This window comes from Hibiscus syriacus, unplaced genomic scaffold (genome assembly GCF_006381635.1).
Source record: "Hibiscus syriacus cultivar Baekdansim isolate YM2019G1 unplaced genomic scaffold, ASM638163v2 tig00009009_pilon, whole genome shotgun sequence".
NCBI classification, from domain to species: Eukaryota; Viridiplantae; Streptophyta; class Magnoliopsida; order Malvales; family Malvaceae; genus Hibiscus; species Hibiscus syriacus.
The window spans coordinates 108,613-123,307 of record NW_024062181.1 but is presented as its reverse complement, the minus strand read 5'-3'; the positions used below and the strand labels follow the sequence as shown (position 1 = coordinate 123,307).

At 37.1% G+C, this 14,695-nt stretch overlaps 1 pseudogene; it reads right to left on the bottom strand.

Annotated features, from left to right (window-relative positions):
* Positions 1 to 11,611: 11,611 nt before the first annotated feature.
* LOC120202700 lies at positions 11,612 to 13,149 on the bottom strand (annotated as a pseudogene).
* Positions 13,150 to 14,695: the final 1,546 nt, after the last annotated feature.

Here is a 14,695-nt window from a genome sequence, read left to right as displayed (position 1 = left end):
AGCGAAAGGACGAGCTTGGGATGATAGGTGATCATAGGAAATACAATTGGCAATAGGATGCGTACCGTTGGACAGTGAAGTAGATGAAGAGGAACTCGGCTGGAAAACCAAATCAGACAATAATGAAGGAGGTTTTGTAATCCTGGAAGACTTACGCAAAAGGGCAAGAACAAGAGTAGGTGACACATGACTTTGAGGGCATGGTGACACGGGCAAAGTGGACTCTGAAAACAAACCAAGTGAAGGTGGAACTGAAACATCTGATGACATATTACCAGCATCACGTAAGGTGTTACTTGTAGGAGTAGTTGATATATGTAAAAAAATCTGATCAAGATCAATCAGTGAAGGCGTAAGAGGAAATAAGGGCGACGATGTATCATGAAATTGAAAAGGAAAGATTGTTTCATGGAACACATCATCACGATTCACAAAGAAAGTTTTAAACTAAAGATCAAACAATAAGTAACCCTTTTGGACTATGAAATACCCCATAAAATAGAGGGTATAGCCTTGGAAGCAAACTTATCTTGAGATTTTGCTACTGTGGCATATCATAGACAGCCGAACACCCTTAGATGAGAAAGATCAGACACTTGGTGAAAGAACATTTCAACGGGTGACTTCTAGCCCAAAACAATCGTAGGTAATATAGCACACAACCAAGACACATTCACCCCAAAACTTAACTGAAACTCGAGATTGAAACCTAAAGGCTCTTGCAATATTTAGTAAATGTTGATGTTTTGGTTCAGCTACTCTGCTTTGCTGAGGGGTACGAACACACGAACTCTGATGAATAATGCCACGGGAAGAAAAGAAATCACTACCCTTAATAAACTCACTACCATGATCACTTTTAATTGTTTTAATAGAAACAGAAAAATGATTACGAACACACACAAAGAACTGTTTAACAATTATGGCATCACTTTTCAGCCTAAGGAGATGTACCCAAGCCATTCGAGTGTGATCATCAACTATAGTTAAAAAAATAACAATGATCACTATGTGCGGAGATACGATATGGCCACCATAGGTCCATAAGAGAAAAAAACTATTGCTCACGAGAAGTACTAACAGGAAATGACAATCATGAATTCTTAGCTAGTGGACAAAAACCATACCTTTTAATATGATCACAATGTGAAAAATCACAATCTATTTGTGACATTATTTTCAATGTACTAACAGATGTGTGCCCAAGCCTAGCATGCCACAGTACACTAGAACTAGGAAATATGGTTTTTTGTGTATTAGAATGCAAACAAGAATTGGGGGGAAAAAAACAGACGGTGTTGGACTATTCTGTGAAGAAGATCCAGAAGGTTTGGGAAATTGGAAACTAGGCTGGAAAATGTAAAGGTCGCCTTGAAGTCTACCAATCCCCTTCATCTCTCCACTGCAAAGGTCCTGTAATAAGCAAAAATATGGATAAATAATACACAACAATGGAGTTCTTTGGTTAGCTGTGAAATTGACAAAAGATTGTAATGAAAATCTGGTACATATAGTACTTTGGTTAAGGTAGGATTTGGTGGAAAAAAAGGTAATTTCCAATATGAGCTATTTTTGGTGGTTTTACCATTTGGCAATTGAACCAACAATGAGGAGTTACAAGCAACAGGAGAGTCCAAAAACCCTAGATTAAATGTCATGTGGTTCGTAACCCTTGTATCAAGAATCCAAAACTGACTCAAAGGTTTAAGATTATTACCTGCCATATGTGCAGCTAGGGATGGCAATGGGTCGGGTCGGGTCGGGTTTTTGGGCCACTCGACCCGACCCGAGAAGAAAGGGTTCTCCACCCGTGACCCGACCCGACCCGATAAAATTAATGTTTCACCCGACCCGACCCGATCCGACCCGAATATATGACTTAGAAACCCGACCCGATCCAACCCGACCCGAAATAATAAAAAAAAATTTAATTCAATGAAAACAGTGACTTAATTGAAAAAAATTATATATGGAGGGATATTATTGTAATTATCCCTAAATATATAAGATAAAATTATATATATTTTTCGGGTCGGGTCGGGTCGGATTTTTTTACCCTAAACCCGACCCGACCCGAACAGTGCATTTAAAAAAACCCCGACCCGAACCCGATTTTTTTTTTAAAAAATCCGACCCGATCGGGTCGGGTCGGGTCGGAACCCGTCGGATTCGGGTTGAGTTGCCATCCCTATGTGCAGCCGCTTGAACAGTGGACTCCTTTCCCAGCAAATCAAGAATCAGTTGATATTGATCAAGTATAAAAACAAGTACCCGAGTTGGACTTGATTGAGCAGCATTATTAGTAGTTAATACATCATTAACAGAATCTGTTTCACTAGTCATTATAGCATTGCTAGCAGAAATTCTATTCTTCTTAGTAAACTTGAAGTTCGTTGGGTAACCAACCAATTTATAACAAGTTTCTTTCTTGTGACCTTTAATATGGCAATAGTCACACACACCATTAAACCGCTTTCGAGAAGCAGGAGAAGAAAAAGAACTTGTATACAATGCAGTTGGCTCGGAAAGCATCATTGTTCTGCTTGAATTTAGTCGTTGACCTTCTTCTTGAACCGGCATCGAATATGCTTGGTTAACTGATTGCACCGACTTCATCAAAAGAACTTGGGTAAGCACCATTAAATAAGATTCATTTAGCCCCATAAGAAACTGAAACAACCGTTGTTGTTTCATTTGCTCAATATTGCTTCGCGTTGTCTCACAGTTACACAATGCAAATGGTGAAATCGCATCATACTCATCCCATAATAATCGAAGCCGAGTATGATAAACAGAAATTGCAGATATAACTTGAGTGTGTCAAACAATTTCTCCATGTAAAAAATATATTTGCAATCCATCCACCTTATCAAATCGTTCCTTGAGATCAATCCAAACCAACGAAGCACTCTATGCAAAAACTATCCCTGCCGAGAGTTCTTGACTACGTTTGTTCAAAATCCATGATAACACAAAAGAAACGGCTACCTCAGAGCAACAGTAGATGATAGTGGCAAATAAATACACTCATTGACGGTGGTAACAGCGACGGAAAAAGAAAAAACAACATCAAGAACGTGTGATGAATGATAACATGTTGAAACAACCGATGATTGGGAAACTAATGATCCAGAAAGTAGGCCTGTAAATGAACTGAACGTTCAGCGAACCGTTCATGAACCGTGCGGCGGGAAGTTCGTTTATGTGCGTTTATTTATTAAATGAACGAACATGAACAAGATTTTGTATTCGTTTAATTAAATGAACGAACATGAACATAGGTCTCGTTCGTTCATTTACGTTCGTGAACGTTCGGTTATGTTCGTTCGGTTATGTTCGGTTATGTTCATTCATTTATGTTTAACCCAATCTTCTTAAATCAATTTTGGTGACCAATTTGTAAGTATCTTAAAAATATTAATTAATCTGATATTTTGATGACCAACTCCATAATTAACCCAATTTTATTTGGAAAACCCAACAATATTAACATGGTTTAGTTCTTTTTGAATGATCCATAAGCTACATACCCAGCACCGTCAACATCCACTGCGCCGGAATCCTATGTGACTGCGCCACCTGCTGGTTATCCGATGAGCAAAGAAGAGTCCCAGAAACCGGTTGCTTTCGTAACCAAGTCCAAACGTGATGGATTCCGGAAGGGATGTTATGTATTAAGCACCGTTTCTTCTACTCAAATAATCTTCTTTTCTTTCATATATAATGGAATATTCGAATTTACAAGTAAATAGTGATCAACCAGCAACTCAAGTCAGCTTACTTTGAACTCAAGAACCCAATAATGGTGAGGCCTTATTCCATGGGTTGAGAAGTTCTTTAACGCGTTTCATCAAACAAATTTTGTGCGCCATCCGGATATGGAAGTTTAGCCAGCCGAGAAAGAATGGTTTTTGATGTATGAGTTGGTGTGAACAATAAACCAACCTACTTCTCTCATCTCTCAATTTTCAACTTCTACATAGCACTAAGCTAAGGACATGTTTGTTTGATCCCCAAGGATTAAGGTCGGCAATCACATGAAACACAATCTGTGTTCATCTCGACTGTTGTTGAATGAGAGAGGAAGAAAGAAAGTGGAGGAACGTTATGCAATCCCACATCAGTAGCAAACAAGCAGCTCGAGGTTGGTAACTTATATAAAAGAAGATGGGGGAGAATAGGTTTAAGCATCTTTGCGCTTGGGGCAATGTCGAGCTTGAATCGAGCTCAGAATCGAGCTTCAATCGAGTCTCGAGTTTTAATCGAGCTCTTAATTTTTTTTTGAGTTCGAGCCTTTTCGAGTTCGAGTCGAGTTTCAATATTATATTTCGAGTTCGAGTCGAGCTTAGCAATACTCGAGCTCGACTCGGCTCGTTAACACCCCTAGGTAGGGTCTCCAACGTTTATGTTCGTTTATGTTCGTGTTCGTTTATGTTCGTGTTCGTTTATGTTCGTGTTCGTTTATGTTCATTTATTTATTAAATGAACGAACATGAACAAGTTATATTCCTTAATAAACGAACATGAACAAAAAAAATTTTGTTCGTTTATGTTCGTGTTCGTTTATTTATTAAATGAACGAACATGAACATACCTCCGTTCGTGTGCGTTCCGTTCGTTTACAGGCCTACCAGAAAGTTTTATCAAGAAGCAGGTTTGTGGAGATTTACACCGATGCAAAATATTCATTCAACTTTATTCTTTACAAAGCTAGTCAACTTGCATTTAAACTATATAATTAACAAACTAATCGTCTAACTACCGGCCTAACTATTCAGCTAAATAAACTAACTAATTAGTGATTTAACATAATTTATGCCCTTTCTGCTTGGAAACTTGCATACGGACATTGAATTCAAGGCATGCCTTTCCTCATTCTTGGAATGTTGTAATGATCGGGTACCAGGGCGTTTCTCCCATTTCATATTATATACCGAGACATGGTCGTTACTCTGCATATGAAGGGAGACACCTTTAGATGAAAAAGCCTTGGAAGTCAAGGGTATGTAGGATGACCCGAAACCCGATCTTTACCATAAATGACAAGCAGATGTGCAGATAAGATAGTAAAACATACGGATAATTGATGCAATTAGAACATCAACAACATGAATAACTAAGAATAGAGATCAAAACTCGAATTCTATTAGGCATGGTATAAAAAGTTCGTGGTACAACCCACTGGCTGGAGATGTATTTTGGGAGAAAAAAATGACGTGTGATGGATGCAAAGGTCATCCAACCCGTTTTGCGTATGTATGTATCTTTGAATCTAGGATTTTCTCTCAGTGGATGATGATCAAATTTATATCTCAGTTCTAATATTTTCAACTGATAATAAATTTCCACCTCTACAAATTTTTATGTTATAAATTTCTTGTCCTTGACACATGTGTTTATACTTTTATTTCATGTTTTTGATTTATAATTTATTATCATCTTCTTATCCAATTTCATAAGATACAATTTATTAGCTTTATTTGTATCTTATCTTCATTGGTTTTTTTGAAGTTGGATTTAAAGTAAAAAATTCCAACATGAGATAATTATTCTAATGTCCTTTTACATATATATTTTTAATTATTTTTCTATCTTGACGAATAAGAATAAAAGAAAAAATATTTATTTGAATCATGTCGAACCGAGGATAGACTTTTACTCCAAAATTCAAGATGGATTTAGAACGGGTGGAACACCTTCAATCACTATGACTCGAAATCGAATGAAAACCTTCAATTTTTAAATCAAGATCAAGATGACTAAAAAGATTAATCCGTCTCACAGCATAACTTCACAATTAACTTGTGAAATGAATACTATATGATGAAAGCTAAAATTATACATTTGAATGCAATATTAACGAAAAGATGTTAACTTTTAAGCAAATTGTAGTCAATACAAGTTGGCTAAAACAATGTTAGAATCCAGCAAGTGGGATTATGAAATTTATATCGAAACCCTATTACATTGCAAGTTGCCTTAAAGCAACTAACCTCTATTGAAAGGAAAACAACCCATGTCCCAAAACACACACTCGTGTACTTTTGTTGGTACAATAGTGACCGATTGAAACTAAGCATTTCCCTAGACATTGGTTAGAGTAGAATCTGGCTTCTTCTGCAAGAGCCGATAATGGTGGTCCAAAATTGAGGCAAATTTGATTCGTACAGCCATGGAAACCAATCACTTGGAACTAATGTTGACCATCATATTTGGTCCTGCCAAAATATTTGCACATTTATTTATTTATTTATGTATTTATTTTGTTAATAAATAATAAGACAACACTGATTATGCAATCCCTAAAATAATCATGCCATTTTAATCATAAAGAAGACAAGTTCCATCAAACTTTCATGCATCAAATCTGCCTCCTTTCCAGTCCTAATATTATATGTCAATTTCTCCATTATATGAGAGAAATGATTAAATTACATACAGTATTATATTGATGTCGTGACTGATACGGTCTTTAGATCGACTAAGACAACAGTGATTACGCAATCCGAAACAGGAGGAAGGGGAGAATTTTTCCACTCTTATATTACTATATTATCAACATCACAACAATACATCTAATATTCTCTGAAGGCGCACGATACGCTTTGCCTAGGCGCAAGTTAGCTGGACTAACGATACCTAGTTTTCTCTGTCGCGTCGCGTTCGCCGGTGACCCTCTGTCCGTCACAGTTCCTCCACGGGTCTTCCTCACTCAATCGGCTTTTCCATGGATTGGCGAAAGCTTTTCGGATGTCAAGCGGGGCAAGAACTGTCGTATTTTCCCCCCAAATCAAAGGATAAAATCCCTATTGTACAACCCCCACAAGAAGTTCTCGAGGCTGGCTCTGCAGAATGGTCTTCTTCTCTCGTTGGCCAGATACTAGGTGCTGCTCCAAAATTCATCCATCTGCAAAGTATCATCGAGAACCTCTGGAATCAGCCTTCGCAAGGGGTTAGGGTTTAGGTAAGTATCGCTGGCAACAACCTGTATTTTTTCAATTTCAACTCTGTTAATGCTCGGGACTGGGTTCTTGAAAATGGCCCATGGCGTGTTCTTAATAAACCTCTAATCCTACGAAAGTGGGAACCAAATTTGCATAATCTTGAATTTGATTTAACTCGTCTGCCTATTTGGGTGCACTTGTTTAATGTCCCTTTAGAACTATTCTCTAGAGAAGGCCTTAGCTATATAGCCAGTGCCTTAGGAATACCTTTGCTATGGACTCGTTTACTGCTAACAAATCCAGACTTAATTTTGCTAAGGTCTGTATAGAGGTAGGTGCACAGGAGAAAATACCAGAATCTGTAGAGGTTGTTCTTGCTAATGGAATATCCACTACTATCAACATTGATGTTCCTTGGTTCCCTCCTAGATGTACTAACTGCAAAACCTTTGGCCATTCAGAAAAAGGCTGCTTAAACAATCCTATTCTTGCTCCCCAAACTTCGAAAATATGGAGAAAAAAGAATGAAATCCATGCTCCTAAATTTACAGAAACAGTAGAAGAACAACATACCTCAGAGTCAAAACCATCCTCCTCTAGAGCTAATAATGAACTAAATAAACTAGAGACGGGGAAAGTTTTAAAACCAATTCTTCCTTCCAATTCGAACCTGTTACCTAAGGGTGATACAATGACAGAACCTTCCTCCTCCAGCGCTAACAATGATCTTAATAAACTAGAGTCAGGGAAAGATTCAAACTCAACTCTTCCTCACAATCCGAATCTATTTTCTAATGTTGATCTTTCTGATTCGCAAGCAGTTGAAGAAAATGAACTAAATCCGCCTCCTTGCGAATTTTCTACTCAAGTGGAAACTATCAAAGAAACTGGGTCTCCTGCTCCCCCTAAACGAGGTAGAGGTCGACCTATTAAAGTTAATTCTAAAACTGTGATGAGAGGCACAACAAATAGATTTGATATTCTTTCCACTGTTGATGAGAGTCCTTCATTAAACGAGGTACAAGTTAAAAAACAAAGACCTGCTGCTGCTGGAGTTGCAAAACTGATCAAGGAACTAAAATTGAAAAAGAAAGAACAAATTTCTAAGTTCACTAGTACCTCAGAAGTAGCCTTAGAGGACCAAAACTCCCCCATTCCCCAATGATTATATGCTTTTGGAATATCAGAGGATTTAACAATCCTCAAAAACAGAAAAAAGTTCTCAACAGAGCAAATCTTTACAATGTTGATGTCTTATGCCTGTTAGAAACTCGTGTCAAAGCTGAAAACTCTAATAAAATCTTAAACTCTACTTTTGTGAGCTGGAATGCCTTTACTAACTACGATTTTGCTTCCAATGGTAGAATCTGGTTCCTTTGGAAGAAAGGTATCGATATTTCTTTTTGCCACTCTTCTACCCAAAGTATCACTGTCAATTGCTCTTTTAATAACTATCCGTTTATCATCACTGCGGTCTACGGCAGTAATTGTGGTATTACCCGTAGAATTCTTTGGCAAACTCTTAGAGATATTGATCATAAGTTTGGCTATCTTCCTTGGATCCTAGGAGGGGATTTCAATACCTTTCTTGACTCCAAAGAAAGTACTGACTCCGATCTCTTAGGTCCCTATCTTTCTTCTGATATGATTGATTTCCAAAATGCTATTCAAGATATTTCCTTACAAGACCACCCTTTTTTTGGTCCAACTTTTACTTGGAGCAACAAACAAAGAGATTCTTTCCTTGCAAGGAAACTTGATAGAGTTCTTATAAACTCTCATTGGGCTACCACTTTTCATAATTCTTTTGTTGAATTCACTGCCCCTGGACCTTCAGATCACTGTATGGGTCTTGCATGGATCAACAAACAGAGTCAAATCAATAAACCCAAACCTTTTAAATTTTTTAACTTCTGGTCCACCCACACTAACTTTCTTGAAGTTGTCCATCAGTCTTGGCAACATCCTTCCTACGACAACCCTATGCAGAAATTATTTACTAAACTTAAACATCTTAAACCCTGTTTGCAGAAGCTTAACCAAGATCATTATAGTAATATTTCTGCTAGGGTAAATCAAAAGAAGTTGGAGTTGGAACAAATTCAGATTGAAACTCTTAAAGGCTCCATCTCAATTGATAAAGAACTGATAGCTCAAAAGGAGCTGAAGGTTTTAGAGGACAATGAGCATATGTTCCTCAAACAGAAATCTAAAATGCAATGGATTAAAGATGGTGATAAATGCACTAAATTTTTCCATTCTGCCATAGCCTCTAAAAACAAAAGAGATACCATCAGAGTTCTTGTTAACAATGATGGTAAAAGGCTTGATTCTTATGATGATATGACTTCTGAAATAATTGGGTTCTTCAAACAACAATTAGGTACGTCCGATCCTAAAGTTCATAATACTAATCCTGTCTACCTAAAAAACCTGCTCCAAGTAAATTTACCCAGTGAGACTGTTTCTGATCTTATCAAAACTGTCACTACTGATGAGATTAAAGAGGCATTATTTAGCCAAGGAAATGATAAAGCTCCTGGCCCTGATGGTTACACCCCTATGTTTTTTAAAAAATCTTGGACTATAACAGGAGAGGATGTCATTAACGCTATTAATTACTTCTTTAAAGAGGCTCACATAAGCCCGGCTTTCAACTCCACAATAATTGCTTTGATTCCAAAAATTCCTAACCCCAATAAAGTCAATGACTATAGACCTATCTCCTGTTGCTCAGTGATTTATAAAATTGTCACTAAAATTCTTGTCAAAAGATTGAATTTACTGTTGCCTGATCTTATATCTCTAAATCAAACAGCTTTTGTGAAAGGCAGATCGATTCTCGATAACACCCTTCTTGCTCAAGAATTAGTGAAAGGTTACGGTAGAAAAAACATTTCCCCTAGGTGTGCCCTTAAAATTGACCTTCATAAAGCCTTTGATTCCCTTCACTGGAATTTTCTTTCTTCTGTTCTTAATGCTATAGGGTTGCCTCTCACGTTTATAAAGTGGATCGAAGCTTGTTTCACAGGAGCTAGGTATTCCATCTCCTTCAATGGGAGTTTGATAGGCTACTTTAAGGGTCAAAGAGGCATAAGACAAGGTGATCCCTTATCACCAATCTTATTTGTTCTTGCAATGAATATTCTCTCAAATTTACTTAACGTTGTTGCCAAAAGAGGAATATTCGGCTTCCACCCTAAGTGTAAAAAAATTGGCATTACTCACCTATCATTTGCTGATGATCTCTTAATTTTTTGCAAAGGAAACCTTGATTCTATTGTTGGTGTTAAGACTATCCTAAATCACTTCTATGATCTGTCTGGATTAAAGCTTAACATAAGCAAGACAGAATTGTTTTCTGCCGGAATTCCATCTAGAAACCTGGATAACATCATATCTGCTACATGTTTCAAACATGGTTATCTACCTGTTAGATACCTTGGTGTTCCTCTTGTTACTAGAAAGTTAACCGAAAAAGATTGTCTCCCTCTTCTTGATAATATCAAACATAGGCTTCATCAATGGTCTGGGAAACTTCTTAGTTATGCAGGTAGACTTGAGCTGATTAAAACTGTCCTACACAGTGTGATTAACTATTGGACTAGACAGTTTTTATTGCCTCAGAAAGTTCTTAAACGACTGGACCAACTCTGCTCCAGATTCCTTTGGAAAGGTTCAGATACAGCTGCTACTGGAGCAAGAATCGATTGGGAAAAATTATGCTGCCCCAAATCTGAAGGTGGTCTAGGCTTAAAAGACCTCAAATCTTGGAATAAAACCTGCATGGTTCATCTCATTCGTAAAATTCTCGCAGGAACAGGTTCTTTGTGGGTTGTATGGATTCATTGCTATGTGCTTAAAGGTAGTAACTTCAATGATGTCAATGATAGCTCTTCATATAGCTGGTGTTTCAGGAAACTGATTAATCTTAGAAGTGAAGTACTACCTATCCTTAGCACTGGAATTTCGAAGACCAGAGACTTATGGGAGGAAATGAGAGATCATAAAGCTAAGGTACCATGGCACAAAGTAATATGGTTCCCACTTCACATCCCAAAATTGAGTATTATTTCATGGATGGCTATTCTGGATCGTCTTCCTACTAGGGACAGACTCTCTAGAATAGGTATTGCTTCAGATGATTCTTGTATCCTTTGTCTTGACTCGGCAGAAACTCGAAACCACTTGTTCGTCGATTGTTCTTTTGCTACTACTCTGTGGAACTCTATCATGCGTCTCAACAATATGCACAACACGCACAACACTTGGGATTCAAGGATTTGTTGGGCTTCTCATCACTGGAAAGGTAAATCTCTTCTCAACATCATTCAGAAACTTTCTTGGACAGCTTACATATACACGATCTGGGATGAAAGGAATAGACGAATCTTCAGAAGAGAATCAATATCACCTGATCAAGTCCTAAAGACCATTAAGGATCTTGTTCGAATCAAACTCAGTGATAGAAATTTCAATAGAACTTATTATGTCAATGTAAATTTATGTAATTATTGGGGTATTGAGTGAATATTTTTGTTGTAAGTAGGCTTTTACCCTAATTGGGATGTTTCTGATGTAATTTTCCCTGGATAATAAAATTTGCTTATCCAAAAAAAAAACAATACATCTACATCATATGAACAAGACAATGAGGAGCAACTAGGCATTTTGATGCCATTTTCCAATAATATGATCTAAGCTGTCGCAGATGTTTCCACTGCAACTTGTCCAAGGTAGTTAACTTCCGATTTCATCTCCGTTTCCCATAGCTCCGGCAACGCCTGCTTGATGTTGTGAATGATTTCTAACGCATAATCTGCACCTTTAGTCCTATGGGAAGAACCAACCAGGACGGTGTGGAGACCGACACGTTTACCCCCTGGATGTTGTGGACACTGTCGTCGAAGAACAACTGAAAACAGAAAAAACATCAGTAGGCTGGAATTATAATATATATACATGACAGGTGGAACTTATAGGAGTATCATCTTACTGTTCTCTGAGGCTCGATGTTGGAAATCTCCAGAGCTCGTTCGATGGCGGATTCTTGTGGCTTACAGATGACGGGTGTCTTGGGTAATGTTGTATCTGGTTTGGGATGAGCCATGTGGTCTATCATGTCGAAAATCTTAGGGCTGCTCCTGCTAGGACCATCATCACTTGCGGCAGCTGATCCCAAGAATTCGATGTCATCTTCATCCTCATAAACTGTGTTCTTATGGGTAGGATTGAGTGTTTCGAAGCAGATAATCCCTTCGAAACAGTCTTCAAACCCGAGCTTGCTAAGCGCTTTAGCAGCATGGACCTTGTCTGCATTTGTGAAGATCTAAATCAACAAAACACGACATTTTTATTAGGACAAAATTGAATAAAAGCATGCTCAAAACTTGTGTAAGAATTGAGGTTAATCAACTACTTACAATTTTTCTAAGAGGCAAATTCATCAATAGGCTTCTCAATTGAGGATCTGGTTTCAAGTTATCATAAGGGAGTCTTCCATGAACATAACTGTTACATAGGCAAAATAAAAAAAACCAAAAAAGAAAAATATTTAAAAAAATAAAGAAAATAAAGAAAATGAAGAATTCCAATACCTATGGTATTCATCATAGTCAAAGTCATAAACAACAGCCTGCAAAGGAGAAAAGTGAGAAATAAACACATCAAATATATATTTTTTACTATAATTATATGCAATGAAAAGAATGTTAAGGGTAAATACCCTGAGTCCAGCCATTGTCGTCCCATAATTCTTTTACAAAAGATTGGATAATTCAACAATTTTTTCCTTTTCAATTCCCAGCTTCTCAACCATGCAATCTGCAAATGCCATTCGTTTACAATCATTTAGACAGCAACGGAATCTTGACATCATACAATTCAAGAACTACAATGCAAATGCTCGCCTTTGATATTCTTCCCACATTCTCTTGCAATACCAGAACTAAAGGGATAAAGGGTATCATCAAGATCTGAAAAATCAAGAAAGATGGTTATCAGATCTTTCTCAGGCATTAATTCATATATTAACATGTTATTGTCAAGTGGTAAGTTTACCAAACAGAAGGCAGTCGTATTTAGGCCTCTGGGTTAGCATGTATTGGTTTTCATAATCCATTTTCACCAGGTAACTTGATCAAGGAACCTTGAATCATCAACTAAATGAAGTTAATATTGAATTTCAAAGAAAATGATACACTTTGAAATAGCTGGTGATAGTTAAACCAGGAAAAAGACCCATGATTTTCTGGGAATGGAAACCAAAAATTAAACTTCCACATCAAGGAATGGAAAACTATATCTTTTTTTTTTAAATGTGTTGAAAGCAACAGTATTTTACTATTTGCTTCTGTTACATTAAAAGAGGGAAGAAACAGTCTTTAAAAAGATTAAATAACCGAGTTAGCTGTCTAAATTAGTCTCTCTCTCACGTTGTTCTACTCTTTGTCTCCATTTTTAATGGTTCAAAGTCATTCATTTTATTAATTGTTGCAGTACAATCCAGAATTTCGCTCCAAAGTTTCAATACTTTGCGGTAAATTTCATTTTTTTACTAACATACTATTCATGTGGTTTTAGGGGTTCATGGCATCGATGGCTAAATATCTAAGCTTTTCTTTGTAAATTTTCAAACATATTTACCTATTATCATCTCTAGTATAAATATACGAGGATAAGTGTATTTTAATTTTTTTTTCTATTAGTAGTGTAATTATAAATATGATATTCAAAGCTTTATTATTAAACAATTTATTACATGTGCCAAGAATAACCAAGAATCTTCTATCCGTTTCAAAGCTTGTTGGGGATAACAATGCTTTCTTTGAGTTTCATGCGCATGAATGTTGTGTTCGTGATGAAGACTCTGGTGTTGTTCTTCTTCGTGGGAGAGAGGAAGGTGGCTTGTACTCCTTTGCTGTTGACCCTCAAATGAAAGCTCTTACGATCTTAGAAGCTAACTCCTTGACTGTATCTCTCGGCACCTATGAGCTTTGGCATCGACGGTTGGGCACCCCTCGCATGATAGTTTAGTTAAAATTTGTAAAGAAATGAATTTAAATGTTTCAAATACTATGAATAAAACGTGCGTTGCTTGCCACATAGGAAAAAGTCACAAATTGCCTTTTCATGAGTCAAGTATTGTGTATGACACTCCTTTTCAGCTTGTGTTTACATATTTGTGGGGACCTTCACCGATTGTTTCGAATGGTTTTAAGTATTACCTTTCCTTTGTTAATGCTTGCACTAGGCATACATGGCTTTATCTTTTGAAGGATAAGGAAGAAGCCATTACAACATTTAGGTTGTTCCATCAAATGGTCAAGAATCAATTTGATTTACCTATCAAAGCAGTCCAAAGTGAATGGGGAGGAGAATATAGGAGATTGTCCAATTGTTTGCACAAAGAAGGCATTTCTCATCGCATCAATTGCCGTCACACATCGGAGCAAAATGATGTGGTAGAGCGTAAACATCGATATATCATCGAGCTTGCGCTTGTTCTTCTTGCTCAAGCATCCATGCCACTTCGTTTTTGGTCGTATGCAATTGTCACTGTAGTTCATCTAATTAATTGATTGCCAACAAAGGTGTTGCAAGGATTGTCTCCTTCTGATAAATTCTTCAGCATGAAACCTGTAACACCCCTAACTCGTACCTGACCCGGATACGAGTTCGAGATGTCACATTGACTTATTAAAACAATATTATTAACAAAATACATAACATTTGGACTTATATTAAGAAAA